The 12,736-nt window shown below is 35.7% G+C and overlaps 1 long non-coding RNA gene across 1 annotated transcript in view; it reads right to left on the reverse strand.

The window, feature by feature from the left end:
- Window positions 1-3,299: 3,299 nt before the first annotated feature.
- LOC111552376 overlaps window positions 3,300-12,736 on the reverse strand; it is a 22,218-nt gene continuing 12,781 nt past the window's right edge. Inside the window, exon 2 of the long non-coding RNA XR_002734624.1 lies at window positions 3,300-5,988. This is a non-coding gene — a long non-coding RNA (uncharacterized LOC111552376). The remainder of the gene's footprint in view (window positions 5,989-12,736) is intronic.

A 12,736-nucleotide genomic window follows, 5' to 3' on the forward strand; every position in this document is an offset into this window, starting at 1 on the left:
AACAGGGCCAGTTTTGCAATCAATCTACCATAGAAACATGTAGTATACTCAAATAGTTGTTGAATACAATTTTTTGGAAGTGAACCCCAAATTACAGAGAAAACTCAGATAAAATGAAAGAAGAAAGGAAAGACATTCTAAATAATGGGAATGATGTAGCTATTTTGTGATAAAAATTTTTTTCCTTTTGCAGTGGTTTTACATGAAGGGAGGGATCAAATGATTAAAAGATTAATACAGTGTTTATGTATGTGATTGTTTATTTACTTAAATGCGTCCCAAACATTCCAAATACATTCCAAAACAGATTCAAGAAAACTTAGTGATGAAAGCATAAGTACTTTAAATATTCTAAGAGAAAATCTATGTGTACAGTGTTACTTCACTATCAAAATGTTATTCTTGACTGTAGATATATACTTAGAATTATCTCCTGGATGGCACTTAAGGACAATAGAGCTACATAATATTCCTATGAATAAAATGAATTGATCTCACTCTAAGGAAGAACTATACCTACATAATTTCAATGGGTGAGAATTACTCTTGTGGTTTCTTGCTTCTACTATAATGAAAAGCCTTTCTCATATGTAACCTTGGTCTTCCATATTGCAGATTTAGACCATTTGCTTTTTAAACCAAAGTTTATAGATTTCTCCCTAACTGGTTTCCAAGACATTTTAGACCAATAGTCTCTATATTTTATATCCATATTAATAAACATTTTTATGTATGAACAAAATTAATTTGTGAGTTATATGCATATGCTATGTACCAATATATTATGCACTTTGTAAGACATATGTAAGATAGAAAATAACATAGGCTTAAAATAGATGAAAGAAAGAATACTCTAAAAATTATTTTATTTATTTTTGCTTAAGATACCTAGCTCTTTTTGCTCTCATTAGTGAGAGATGTATGATTTAATATGCTTCAATATGTTTTTAAAATCCTAGTTTAAAACTCGATTTTTATGAATTCACAATCTGACAATTTTTGAATTTTGATTGTCTTATCTTAAAAAGATCCCTTGGAAGTATTTTTAGATCTGAATGGAATCTACAAATGGAAGGAATGAAGGAATGGAAGGAACCCATCATTGACTAGGCTTACTAAATCATGATGGTCATTTCTCTAGTCTATATTTCAATTATGCAGAAACTTCTGTTGAAATTTGGATAAAATTTTTTATCTTCTCTGATGTTAACCACTTGTTCTTACAAATAATTGGGAGTTGCTTGTTACTGGTTTACCAACTGAATTCAAAACCTTAAAACTCTTTGATAATTTATTAAATAGCTTAAATGTTCCATTTCTAAGTGTAAGTGTTCAGTTATGAACATTTTTATAGGGCTGCATTTGTATAATTATCAGCAACAACACACATAGTGATGGAAACACTTTAAATATGTTTTCAAAATGTTCTCAGTATACCTTGAATTTCTTTCAAAGAACAGTTACTTTAAATTCATTGTGAAAATATCATCTTTACCTTCAAAGTAAATGGTGTGTGTGTTTCTTGTTTTTTAAATGTCAGCAAACTCTGAGTTATGGAAAATATTTTCATCATTGCTCCATATCTCAATATCCAGCTGTAGACTCCTCTACATTAAAACGATTAATTATAGTAAAATACTTATAATACATATTTACCATTTTAGCATTTTTTAAATGTATAGTTCATTAATGTTAAGTACATTCACATTGTTGGATAACCAATCTCCAGAATTATATGGATCTTGCAAAACGAATACTCTATACCTATTAAGCAACTGTCCATCTCTCCTTCTCCCTAGTCTCTGATAACTACCCTTTCGTTTTCTGTCTCTATGCATTTCACTACCATAGGTACTCATATAAGTGACATTATACACTAGTTTTTGTTATGGGCTTATTTCATTTAGCATAATGTCCTTGAGGCTCATCCATATTATGGCATTTGTGAGAATTTCCTTCTTTTTAAAGGCTGAACACTATTTCATTGTATGCATATCTGTATCACATTTTGCTTATCTGTTCTTCTGTTGATGGACACTGGGTTGCTTCCACCTTTTGGCTTTTGTGAATGATGGTGCTATGAACATGGGTGTACAAATATCTCTTCAAGACCCAGCTTTCAATTCTTTTGGGTATATACCCAGAAGTAGAATGTATGCATCATATAGTAATTCAATTTTTAATTTTTTGAGGAACTACCATTTTGTTTCCCGTAACAACTATACCATTTTATATTCCCACCAGTAGTGCACAAGAATATACTAACTCCAGATCCTTGCCAATGCTCGCTATTTTCTGTTTTGTTTTTTGATAGTAGTCATCCTAATGGGTATTAGGTATTTGACTTCCCTTTATTTGAAGGTTCTAGTTTTTCTAAAATTAAACTTATGAGTGACATTTTGTAGCAATAGCTTGCCTATGAATGGTGAAGCAAAAAGATTTCATTTATGCTGCCTCAGTAAACTTATTCCCAAAACCTTTTAAAATATTTCATCGAAGTAGTTGCTCCATCACTGATACACTTACACAATTTTCTTTTAAAATATTGTTTTTGCTAGATTGAGTATTGCTACCGTAATGAAAACTGCATCAGGATAAGGAGCAGGTGCGCTATAAATATTAGTTGAGTGATTTTTGAGAAGGCACATTCTTTAGTACATATCTTTCTGTGGTATATGCACAGGTATATGCGTGCACACACACATACACAAATAGTTATATATTTAACCATTGAAACAGGATCTAGAAAATACCATAAGCTGAGATACATTAGAAACCTGTACTTTCATTGATCTGTAAATCAACCTCCCAACACTACAAAACATATTTTAATTATTTCTTAAAACTTCAGCTTTTTATATATATATATATATATATATATATATATATATATATATATTAACAGAGGAATACAATTTTGTTGCCAGATTTTTTTTTTTTTTTCCTGAGACAGAGTCTCACTCTATTGCCCAGGCTGGAGTGCAGTGGTGCAATCTCAGCTCGCTGCAACCTCCGCTTCCAAGGTTCAAGTGATTCTTGTGCCTCAGCCACCTGAGTAGCTGGGATTATAGGTGTATGCTACCATGTCCAGCTAATTTTTAGTAGAGACGGGGTTTACTACGTTTCACAGACTGGTCTCGAACTCCTGGCATCAAGTGATCTGCTCGCCTTGGCCTCCCAAAGTGCTGGGATTACAGGCGTGAGCCACCACGCCCAGCCTACTGCCAGATTGTTTTACATGTTATTTTGCAATTTTAAATTATGGGGTGAAGAAAAAATGAGAACCCAATGGTATGTTTCTTTTTGTACTTTATTATTGAATGAGAAATCTCAAAGGAGACCTCTAAACATCTCTCATCAAGCTTAGTAAAATTTTTCAAAATAATAGATTAAGTATAACATGACTTTAAACTGCACATAAAATTACAGAAGCTTTTCTCCATGTTTATTTTATGACTACTTAAATTTTTTGCTAATTTTGATATGTTCACATTCTTATTAGTCATGTTTCAGGTATATATGGTATATAAGGTTCATTATTATAAAAGTGGATATAAATCTGTATTTCAAATAAACTTAAAATTTTTAAAAATATTTGGTTTGACTTCTTTCCAGAAGTAATTTAATAGTCTTTTCTAAAAAACCTCACATTATTGTTGACAAAGAGTTTAAAATATGAGGCTTAACTCTGTTCTTTTCTTGTGGTTGTGTGGTTGGCTTGTGTTCATATTATTAATATTATCTTCAATTTTTAACTTTGTAGTAGGAATGTTTTTCAGCTACATGTTCATTTCAGGAGGTTAAATTTTATTAAAATGGTTAAATCTGTGTGAGGGGAACATGTTGATTGCAATACATTGCTATCCACTGAATGGATGAGGACACCTATGGTAGAAACTGCTGACTGTTAGCCATAATTTGTTTCTTCTTGAGCACATAACCAGGCTACATTTCCTGGCTTCCCTTGTAGTTGGGTGTGGCTCTGAGACTAAGTCACAGCCAATGGAGGATGAACTTCAATAATGTGTACCACTTTCAGTCTGGTCCCATAAAAAGTCTCCTAGAAGTGATTCTCCATGGTTCTTCCTTCTTCCTGCAGGAAGCAATGCAGATGGCTATGCTAACCATAAGTGGAAGTTGGCAGAGCCTCATCCGAGTGATGGCATGGCTTGAGCTGTCCTGCTGATCTCATCACCAGAATGGCTACCTAAGCAAAAACTAACTTTCTATTGCATTGAGCCATTACCTGCTTGGTCTATATGTTACTGCAGCCCAGCCTGCCTGAACTGATGCTACCCCTATCATACCCTCAGCACTTTGAGCCCTCAACCTTCTTTCAGGAAGACTCACAGCCCACAGGTGGCAGGTGAGAGGTGACTGTCTGTCACCTGGTGTGGACACCTGGTGTCATCCAGATTTTAACTCTTAGTGAGGCTTTCTTTCCTTCTTAGTGTTTAGCTTAAAAGTCAATAGAAATAGAAGTTCTAGTAAATTTTTCCTAGACCCTTGGATTTGTTACACTTCCTTTAGCAAACTATTGCTTCAAGAAACTTGACTCTATGAGTTTTACATTTCTTCACTGGGCCAACTTTGTAATTGCTATAAAATGACAGTGTAAGTAGGAGTTTGGCATTGGTAGGGTTGCATTCTTCTGTAAGAAGGAAAAAAAGAGATCTGATTCTCATTCCATTGTCCTGGCAACAGAAATAAAAGCTGCGTGAAATATGTAACTTTAATGTATTTTTCATTGCTCATGTGCCCTTTTATGGGATTTCCTGACTGACTTTCTCTATTCCATAAGGTCCTCCGCTGTTAATTTGACATATGCAAAGCATTTCTGTGTTGCTACCATTTTATTTCTTTTTTAAAGAATGAGTGATGGGAAGTAGAGCTCCACCTGAGTTCCAGTCCCATTTGCTGTGAGACTGGGCAATGTGATTCAGCCCAGATCTGACTCTTTCTCATTGGGGTTAGTTTTTGCTTGCGAAAGAATGTTGCTTAAGTTAGCCCTATTCCTGCCTTCCCACCCATGGAATAAATCACCAGTGCGGAAGAGAGTGGCAGTCCAGTTGGTACACTGCCACTAAATAGTTTCATCCTATTTTCCTGGCCCCTTCCCCACCTGCCCATCTTCATCTTATACAAATGGATATTAAGCAAATCTATGAGCATCCGAAGCAGACAGAACTTTTAAAATCAGCAAGGCAGGCTGAATCTCTACCCTCTCGTTGACAGAATTAAAACTGATGAGAAAGTGAAACATTACTTCAAATGTTTGCTTAAGGATGGGGAAGTTGGGCCCAACCCCTCCGTATTGCCAAATGTTACATGGAGCATCGTAAAATCAAATTCTCACATCTCGTTGTCCTCCCATTAGATCACATTAAACTCTGGCAATGAGGCCAGCCCGCCTTGGTGGTTTTCTGATTTGTGGTTTGCTCTTGGCTTTCCTCGTAGGCTTTAAAAATGATTTTATTTTGCGAACAAGTCAGTGATAGTCAGACTCTAGAGTAAACTTGCCTGAGCCAACATTTGCAGTAATAACATTTCACATTATCAAGAGTTTCCTGAAGGACTCCAAAGAATGAAAACAAAGAAGAGCTTTTCTGGTAGTGGTTGTTTTTCTTCAGATGCTGGTAACCTCCCGCGTAGACAGGCTATGAATTTAGGCTTTGAAGAGCTCCTCACAAGCATCTACAGTTCTTTGCCTTTAAGGTGAAACTAGAGAACTGGAACAGATTTGGGTTTTCTTGTTTTCTGGCTTGCTGGATATGTAACTGATTCTCCCTTTTCCTTTTCTTGGGTGGCTTTTCTGATTATCTTCTTCGATCTTTCATGGCGTGGGAGCTGGAGGGTGGTGGGCTTGGCAGAGGTTGCCCTGGGTCAAGGAAGGGAAAGTTCAGTTTAGGTAAGTCCAGCTAAGTATTCCAAATAAGGACTTTCTCAATGTTCCTCATAGTGTTTTTCTCCAAAAAGTATTTATGCTGCCTGTATAACGAAAATGAAAAGTGATCTTTAGAATCAAGCATACAGCTGGTTTTTGCAGTACTTTGATGCTGATAGGGATGATGAAAATGGTGATTATGTTATAATGATTCATTAATGAAAAATAGTAAGTAAATGAGCTTATGATATTAAAAATGAATGTCAGCTAGGTACACATTACCTTGAAGTGTTTTAAGATCAAAATCTTTTTTTTATTGTTTATTTTTTAATTGTGGTAAACTATGTATAAGAGTCATCATTTTAACTTTTTTTTTGAGATGGAGTTTCGCTGGAGTGCAATGGCATGGTCTCAGCTCACGGCAACCTCGGCTCACTGCAATTTCCGCCTTCTGGGTTCAAGCGATTCTCCTGCCTCAGCCTCCCGAGTAGCTGGGATTACAAGTGTGCACCACCAAGCTTGGCTAAGTTTTTTGCTATTATTAGTAGAGGCAGGGTTTCACCATGTTGGCCAGGCTGGTCTCGAACTCCAAACCTCAGGTAATCCACTCACCTCAGCCTCCAGGCATGAGCCACCTCAGCCGGCCCGTTGTAACCATTTTTAAGTGTACAGTTCAGTGGTATTCAGCACACTCACACTGTTGTGCAACCATCACCACCACCCATCTCCAGAACAATTTTTGTTCTTGCAAAACTGAAACTCCATACTCATTCAATAAATCCTCATTTACCCCTGCCCCCAGTTCCTAGTAACTACCATTTTACTTTTGGTGTCTATGAATTAGACTACTCTAAATACCTCATGTAAGTGGAATTGCACAGCATTTGTCCTTTTGTGACTATCTTATTTCACTTAACATAATGTCTTCAAGGTTAACCCATGTTGTACTATGTGTCAGAGTTTTCTTGTTTTTAAAGGCTGAATAATATTGCATTGTATGTTTGCACCACATTTTGTTTGTTCATCCGTGAACAGACTTGGGTTTTCAGACTCGCTTTTATCAGAGAGCATCAGTAGGATTTGAATGGCAAGGATTGATGTTCTGAAAAGTAGAACTTGAATAATTACGCAAATTCTCTCAGTTTGAAGTTCTTATAAGCCAAGCCAGACTAATAAAATTATATTGATCAATTTACCAACATGTATTTACTGAATATCATGTCTTTTTCTATTTTTATTTTTGTAGAGATGGGGTTTTGCCATGTTGCCTGAGCTGATTGTGAACTGCTGGGCTCAAGCCATCTGCCTGCCTTAGCCTCCCGAAATCCTAGGATTATAGGCATGAGCCATCACACCTGGCCACCTTTTTATATCTTTAATAATATAGTCTTTTTTAATTACAAGATATAGCACTGCAAAAAACTAGACAATATAGAAAAATATGAAGACACATATAAAGGGAACTTGAAAAATTGTAGCCATGTTAATACTGTAAATATTTTGTGGATATGTTGTACCAAAAATGGTATTGATCTAAATATAAGCCCTGTAGCTATAGATGGGGACTTTTAAAAACTTATATAGAACTGGGAACATATTCACATGCTTGCAAACTGCTTTTGTTGATTAGCAATATATTTGGGACATATATAAATATAGTTTTATATTGGTTGCTTTTAAACATTTTAAATTGTGGAAGCTTTTCTTCATATGAACTTTCAGAATATTAATTTATAAAAATAGGAACTTCTCTAGTTAAAGTGGACAAGGGAAGTCTAGAGCTCACTGGCTCAGGACCTAGTTAATTGCAATAGTTTTTGAGGCACCCCTTAGAGACCCCACAATTCTGTTATGGGTTGAATATATTCTGTAAAAAGATGTTGAAGTCCTACCCCCCAAGTTCCTTTGAATGTGACCAAATGCTTACAGGGTATTTACAGATGATCAAGTTAAGATGAGGTTACCAGGGTGGACCCTAATGCAACATGATTGGTGTCCCTACAAAAAAGGGAAATCTGGACGCAGACACAGGTACATGCATAGGAAGACTGCCATGTGAATATAAAGGCAGAGATCAGAGTGGTGCATCCACAAGCCAAGGAACCCCAAAGATTGCCGGCAAATGCAAGAAGTAGGAGAGAAGCATGAAAGAAATTCTCCCTCACAGCCCTCAGATGGAACCAGCTCTGCTGACACCTTGATCTAAGAGTTCTAGCCAACAACCATAAGACAATAGATTTCTGTTTTTCTAAGCCACCTAGTTTTGGTACTTTGTTATGGCAGCCCTAGAGAAATGAATATAGACTTCCAAAAACATGATTTGAAACCACTACTTTATGTCAATATTGTAAAAGTCTGCAGGTATTCCCCTGTATGGAAGTATATAATGTACTAAATCAGTCCTTATCAATATACATGAATAGTCAGAATGTTCCAGTATTTTAAAGTATGATCCTGTGAACACTCTTTTAGGTAAATCTTTACATCTGCCCTGTTGTTTCTTAAAATGATTTGCCAGAGGAGGAATTGTTGGATTAGATAATAAGGATATTTGAAATTTTGATATTACTGCCAACATGCTCTCTAGAAAGGCTGTACTAAGTTATTCTCTTAGCTATCAGGTCTAAGATTACGTATGTTTCTCTACATCCTCACTGGATACTGTCAGTCTTTTTTAAAATCTGAATTTAGTTTTAATTTTTACTAAAGGAATATATGAAGGTATTTTAGGTAAGTAAATTAGTTTTACACGACATAGAAACTGACAGTCCTCGCTTCATTCTTCTCCACCTCTGTCATTCCTCAGTGGCAACCACTTTCAATTCTCATAGCTATTTCTTCTGTTTTTTTTTTATACTTATATTTCTAAATATCATGCTTATATTAATACTTTTAAATTTTTTCAATTTTAAATATTATTCATTGACTTATTATTATGGAAGATTAGAGCTCTCTAATATATGCCCTCCCCCATATTCCCAAATGATTTACATCACAGTTTTGGTTAAATCAGTATTCAGTTTACATATTATATGTTATTGTGGCTATATTTTTTATTTTGTTTTTTATTTTAGATGGAGTCTCACTCTTGTCACCCACGCTGGAGTGCAGTGGCATGATCTCGGCTTGCTGTAACCTCTGCCTGCTGGGTTCAAGTAATTCTCCTGTCCCAGCCTCCTGAGTAGCTGGGATTACAGGCACCCGCCACCATGCGGGGGTAATTTTTATATTTTTGTAGAGATGGGGTTTCACCATGCTGGCCAGGCTGGTCTCGAACTCCTGACTTTAAGTGATCCACCTGCCACGGCCTCCCAAAGTGCTGGGATTACAGGCATAAGCCACTGTTCCCAGCCCAATGATTATAAATAGTATTTTCAGCTGAGTCATATAGAATACTGTATTTATTTTTCTTAAGTCTCCCTGTCCAGGATTAATCATTAATTCATTTTTTCTTTGCTTAGTTTTTGTAAATGGATTACTAATTTCTATGCAAACTCTCTGCCCAAAGTCTACATATTGTCGCAATGAATTTTAACACTGTCCTGTCAATTTAATTTTTAAAAATTTTTTTGAATTATCCTTCCAGGAATCATTCAACCTTCTGTACCTTACTTTCTAGATCTTCTGCACATTTATCACTCTGGATTTTCCTTCACAGTAATTCTGGGGATTTCCTTTGCCTCTCTTCTGTTTTGTATCTCCTGCTTCCTGGATCCCATATCTTTCTGTTTCTTGATTTACTACCTTGCTTTTTTGGAGTTTGTTCCCACTGAGGGAGTAACAGAACCTTCCACTTATTTTAAACTTCAATGGAAATGGTCTTTATAATTTATCAGAAGTATCACATAGGTTTCTGGTGGTAGCTTCTGTCAGTTTGCTGAAGAAAATCTTTTCTTATTAAGAGTGATCATTAAGCTTTAGTAAGTGCCTTTTCGTGTGTATTTAGGTAATAATGTAATTTTTCTTTTTTAAGCTCTTGGTGTAGTGAATTACACTAAATGACAGACTAATGTTAATCTATCCTAGCATTTCTGTGAAAAAGACTGCAAGTTCATGCTATAATTCTCTTAATGCACTACTGAGTTAAAATGTCAATATTTGGCTTTCTGATTGTCTATTATTGGTGTATAGCATGCTTGTTAGTTTTGCACATTGATTTTGTATCCTGAGACTTTGCTGAAGTTGCTTATTAGCTTAAGGAGGTTTTGGGCTGAGATGATGGGATTTTCTAAATATACAATCATGTCATCTACAAACAGAGACAATTTGACTTCCTTTCTTCCTATTTGAATACACTTTATTTCTTTCTCTTGCCTGATTGCCCTGGCCAGAATGTCCAATACTATGCTGAATAGGAGCAGTGAGAGAGGGCATCCTTATCTTGTGCTGATTTTCAAAGGAAATGCTTCCAGCTTTTGCCCATTCAGTATGATATTGGCTGTGGGTTTGTCATAAATAGCTCTTATTATTTTGAGATACATTCCATCAATACTGTTTATTGAGAGTTTTTAGCATGAAGGGCTGTTGAATTTTATTGAAGGCCTTTTCTGCATCTGTTGAGATAATTATGTGCTTTTTGTCATTGGTTCTGTTTATGAGATAGTTTATATCCTTGAAAGGGAATAAAATACCTAGGGATACAACTTACAAGGGATGTGAAGGACCTCTTCAAGGAAAACTACAAACCACTGCTCAAGGAAATAAGAGAGGACAGAAACAAATGGAAAAACATTCCATGCTCATGGATAGGAAGAATCAATATTATGAAAATGGCTATACTGCCCAAAGTAATTTATAGACTCAATGCTATCTCCATCAAGCTACCATTGACTTTCTTCTTAGAATTAGAAAAAACTACTTTAAATTTCATATGGAACCAAAAAAGAGCCTGTATGACCAAGACAATCCTAAGCAAAAAGAACAGAGCTGGAGGCATCATGCTACCTGACTTTCAACTATACTACAAGGCTACAGTAACAAAAGCAGCCTGGTACTTGCACCAAAGCAGATATATAGACCAATGGAACAGAAGAGAGGCCTCAGAAATAATGCCATACATCTACAGCCATCTGATCTTTGACAAACCTGGCACAAACAACAATGGGGAAAGGATTCTATTTAATAAATAGTGTTGGGAAAACTGACTAGACTATGCAGAAAACTGAAACTGGACCCCTTCAATGTGTAAAGATTATACAAAAATTAACTCAAGAGGGATTAAAGCCTTAAATGTAACACATAAAACCATAAAAACCTAGAAGAAAACCTAGGCAATACCATTCAGGACACAGGCATGGGCAAAGACTTCTTGACTGAAACACCAAAAGCAATGGCAATAAAAACCAAAATCGACAAATGGGATCTAATTAAACTGAAGAGCTTCTGCACAGCAAAAGAAACTGTCATCAGAGTGAACAGGCAACCTATAGAATGGGAGAAAATTTTTGCAGTTTAGCCATCTGACAAAGGGCTAATATCCAGAATCTACAAGGAACTTAAACGAATGTATAAGAAAAAAAAACACACAACCCCATCAAAAAGTGGGCAAAGGATATGAACAGACACTTCTCAAAAGAAGACATTTATGCAGCCAACAAACATATGTAAAAGAGCTCACCATCACTGGTCATTAGAGAAATGCAAATCAAAACCACAATGAGATATCCTCTCATGCTAGTTAGAATGGCAATCATTAAAAAGTCATGAAACAACAGATGCTGGAGAGGATGTGGAGAAACAGGAATGCTGTTACACTGTTGGTGGGAATGTAAATTAGTTCAACTCATTGTGAAAGACAGTGTGGTGATTCCTCAAGGATCTAGAAACAGAAATATCATTTGACCCAGCAATCCCATTACTGGGTATATACCCAAAGGATTATAAATCATTCTACTATGAAGACACATGCACACGTATGTTTATTACAGCACTATTCTCAATAGCAAAGACTTGGAACCAACCCAAATGCTCATCATGTTAGACTGGATAAAGAAAATGTGGCACATATACACAATGGCACGTATACACTATGCAGCCATAAGAAAGGATGAGTTAATGTCTTTTGCAGGAACCTGTATGAACCTGGAAATCATCATTCTCAGCAAACTAGCACAGGAACAGAAAACCAAACACCACATGTTTTCACTCATAAGTGGGAGGTGAACAATGAGAATATATGGACACAGGGAGGGGAACATCACCCACTGGGGCCTGTTGAGGATTGGAAGGCTAGGGGAGGAATAGCATTAGGAGAAATACTTAATGTAGATGATGGGTTGATGGGTGCAGCAAACCACCATAGCACGTGTATACCTATGTAACAAACCTGCTCCTTCTGTGCATGTATCCCAAAACTTAAAGTATAATATAAAAAATTCCAATATTTTTGGGGAAATTTTTGCCTCTATTTGTCTTTGGATTTTTAAATTTTTTGTGGGTTTCTTTCTTTCTATTTTTATCTGGTTATGGTTCAGTGTGATGTTAAATTTGTAGAATGAGCTGAAAACATTCCATTTTTTTCTATGTTCTGTAACAGTGTGAATAAAACAGGAATTATCTGTTCTTTGTAGGTTTAATACAATGTGCCCAGAAGATTGTCTGGGAATTGTGTCCTTTCTAGAGTTTTGATTTCTTCTTAATTTCTTTTATAGGTACTGAGTTTCTCAGGGTGTCAGTTCATTTTTGAGTCAACTTTGCTTACTCAGTTTTTTCTACTACATTATCTATTTCAACTAATTTTCAGATTTGTTTGGCATAAACTTGTATTTGAGTTCTTATGATTAAACCTTTTTCCCACATCATTTTATTTATTTATTTATTTATTTATTTATTTATTTATTTATTTATTTATTT

This window comes from Piliocolobus tephrosceles, chromosome 3 (assembly GCF_002776525.5).
Source record: "Piliocolobus tephrosceles isolate RC106 chromosome 3, ASM277652v3, whole genome shotgun sequence".
NCBI lineage: Eukaryota > Metazoa > Chordata > Mammalia > Primates > Cercopithecidae > Piliocolobus > Piliocolobus tephrosceles.